The sequence below is a fragment of the Heteronotia binoei genome, chromosome 10 (genome assembly GCF_032191835.1).
Source record: "Heteronotia binoei isolate CCM8104 ecotype False Entrance Well chromosome 10, APGP_CSIRO_Hbin_v1, whole genome shotgun sequence".
Lineage (NCBI taxonomy): Eukaryota > Metazoa > Chordata > Lepidosauria > Squamata > Gekkonidae > Heteronotia > Heteronotia binoei.
This window is the reverse complement of record NC_083232.1, coordinates 4,760,444-4,764,022: the sequence shown is the minus strand read 5'-3', so window position 1 is coordinate 4,764,022 and position 3,579 is coordinate 4,760,444.

The window sequence follows — 3,579 nt, the reverse complement described above, 5'->3', positions numbered from 1 at the left end:
TATATGGAGCACAGGTCCATCAGTGGCTATTAGCCACAGTGTATGTGTGTATATAAAATTTTTTGCCACTGTGCGACACAGAGTGTTGGACTTGATGGGCCGTTGGCCTGATCCAACATGGCTTCTCTTATGTTCTTAAGTGCAGGGGAGAAGAAAGGTAATTTTTTCTTTTAAAAAATTAGGGGAAAGGAGAGAGAGAGAGAGACTCAGACCAACCCTGTGGCAGCAGCTGCCCTGAAACAAAGTTGTTTTAATCTACATACCCAATTAGATCTCCAGTGGCCAATCAGAAGTCTGGTAGGGCAGGGGTGGCCAACGGTAGCTCTCCAGATGTCTTTTTACTACAGCCCCAGCCATGGGCCATGCTGGCTGGGGCTGATGGGAGATGTAGGCAAAAAAAAACATCTGCAGAGCTACCATTGGCCAACCCTGCCATAGGGTAAGAGTCCCACTCACTTTCAAAAACACTTGGGGGGGGCACCAGGAAAGGTGCCAGTGGACTCCATAGTGCCCCGGAGCACCGCATCGGGGACCCCTGCTCTGTGACTTTTGTACCCCAACGAGGTCCCGCCCCTCCCCAAGCTCCATTTCCAAAATCTCTAGATATTTCTTAGCCCCAAGTTGGCCAGGAGAGGTAAAGCCTATCAAGTCAAGCCTACAATCTGAAAAAAGCTTCATTAAAACTTTCTGTGTGTGTGTGTGTGTGTGTATTTTTGAATTTTTCTTGTGTGTGAGTGCATCTGGAAGTCATGTAGGCCTCTGGTAACTGACCTCTACTGGGGGCCTGGAGGATATTAAAGGTAGGGTTGCCAATCCCCAGGTGCGGGCAGGGGATCCACCGGTTTGGAGGCCCTCCCCCCACTTCAGGGTCATTAGAAAGCTGGGTGGGGAAGGGAAACGTCTGTTGGGTACTCCATTATTCCCTCTGGGGATCGATTCCCATAGGGCAGGGGTGGCCAACGGTAGCTCCCCAGATGTTTTTTGTGCCTACAATGCCCATCAGCCCCAGGCATTGGCCATGCTGGCTGGGGCTGATGGGAGTTGTAGGCAAAAAACATCTGGAGAGCTACCGTTGGCCACCCCTGACATATAGCAATTTCCTTGGCTGAAAGACAAACAGTCATATTCACCTGTTTGATTTCTAGAGGTCCGGCTGCTCTTAAAGGAACGGGAGCAGGACCTGAGAAAAGAAGCTGTCTACCTCTGGATACGCTGCTAATGAGAGAGGGCGAGAGAGAGCATTTTACCAGAGTCAGGGCATGGGCTATCAGTCACACACTCCCGGTATGGCGCATTGCTGGGTCTTTCTGATATCTTGCAACCCACATCTGTGTTTTCCCTCTAAAACAGGGGGGGGCCAACGGTAGCTCTCGAGATGTTTTTTGCCTACAACTCCCATCAGCCCCAGCCAGCATGGCCAATGGCTGGGGCTGATAGGAGTTGTAGGCAAAAAACATCTGGGGAGCTACCGTTGGCCACCCCTGCCATAGGGTATAATGGAAAATTGATCCATGGTTATTTGGGGCTTTGGGGGAGGGCTGTTTTATTGAGGTCGGGCCACCAAATTTGCCCTATAGCATCTGGTGACTCTCCTCAAAACGCCCCCCCCACAAGTTTCAAAAAAGATTGGACCAGGAGGTCCAATCCTATGAACCCCCAAAGAAGGTGCCCTGTCCTTCATTATTTCCAAATGGAGGGAAGGCATTGAAAAAGGTGCACGGTCCCTTTAAATGTGATGGCCAGAACTCCATTCAGAGTTCAATTGTGCTTGCCGCACCCTTGCTCCTGGCTCCACCCCCCCCCCCCCCAAGTCTCCTGGATCTAGGGTTGCCAAGCCCAATTCAAGAAATATCTGGGGACTTTGGGGGTGGAGCCAGGAGACTTTGGGGGTAGAACCAGGAGATATTGGGGGCAGAGCCAGGAACAAGGGTGTGACAAGCATAATTGAACTCCAAGGGAGTGCTGGCCATCACATTTAAAGGGATGGCACACCTTTTTAAATGTCTTCCTTTCACAGGAAATGATGATGGATAGGGGCACCTTCTTTTGGGGGCTCATAGAATTGGACCCCCTGGTCCAATCGTTTTGAAACTTGGGGGGTACTTTGGGGGGAGGCACTACATGCCGTACTGAAAATTTGGTGCCTCTACCTCAAAAAACAGCTCCCCCAGAGCCCCTGAAACCTCCAGATCAATTCCCCGTTATACCCTATGAGAATCGATCTCCACACACTGGATCCACCCCCAAAGTCACCAGGTATTTCTTGAGTCGGGCTTGGCAACCCTGATTCAGGGAGGTGGCTGGATAAGCCTGCTCTCCCCTCTCAAATGGGTGTTTCAAGGACAGTCTCCCGTCCAAGTGCTAACCACCACAGTAGGCCCTCCTTAGCTTCTAAGAGCCGACAGGATTGGGCTTCGGGTTGCCAGCCTCCAGGCAGGGCCTGGGGAACTCCCGCTTTTGCAACTGATCTCCACCTTGCAGAGATCAGCTCTCCTGGAGAAAAGGGGTGCGGTCGAGTTTCCCGCATTTGGGGAAATCGCAGGGGTCAGCGAGCCTCACCCTGGGAAAACCGCCTTCTTGGTCATGGTGTCTCCCCTGCCAGCTCCCCAAGCTATCTGGGTTTATCCCAGATTCCTGGGCTTTTAGCTCCCTATTTCCTCTTTCGAACTGACCCTCCCCAAAGAAGAGCATTCACGCTGGCTAGATTTAATGCATTCCCATCGGCCATCCTTTTCGGAAGATACCACAGAATCCCCCGCCATCTTAGACGATGCCCTCGTAGCCAAGGAGTCATCGAAACGGTCCCTCGTGTTCTTTTGGGCTGCCCTTTTTATAGCAGTCCGCGTGCAAGCTATCTCGATGCACTGCTCTCTGACCATCAAGACCTTTCTGACAATGACAAAGGTTGAAACGCTTGGGACTCTTTAGCTTGGAGAAACGTCGACTGCGGGGTGACATGATAGAGGTTGACAAGATAATGCATGGGATGGAGAAAGTAGAGAAAGAAGTACTTTTCTCCCTTTCTCACAATACAAGAACTCGTGGGCATTCGATGAAATTGCTGAGCAGACAGGTTAAAACGGATAAAAGGAAGTACGTCTTCACCCAAAGGGTGATTAACACGTGGAATTCACTGCCACAGGAGGTGGTGGCGGCCACAAGTATAGCCACCTTCAAGAGGGGTTTAGATAAAAATATGGAGCACAAGTCCATCAGTGGCTATTAGCCACAGTGTATGTGTGTATATAACATTTTTTGCCACTGTGTGACACAGAGGGTTGGACTTGATGGGCCGTTGGCCTGATCCAACATGCTTCTCTTATGTTCTTAATGCCAAGGTTCGTTTTTTTACTCCACGGGAAACACAACTTTGTCGCTACTCACGTCGCTTGCTTTTTACAGGTTGCGATCCAGATCAGAGAGGCTTTTACTCCTGCATCGCCTACTGCTATTTTATGTCGTTTAACTTTTGCTGTTTTTTTTAAGGGTTTTATTCTATTCTATAGTGTCACTGTTGGTTTTAAAGTATACTGTATTCTTGTATTAATGCCAATAAAGGTCTATGGTATGGAGAAAAGG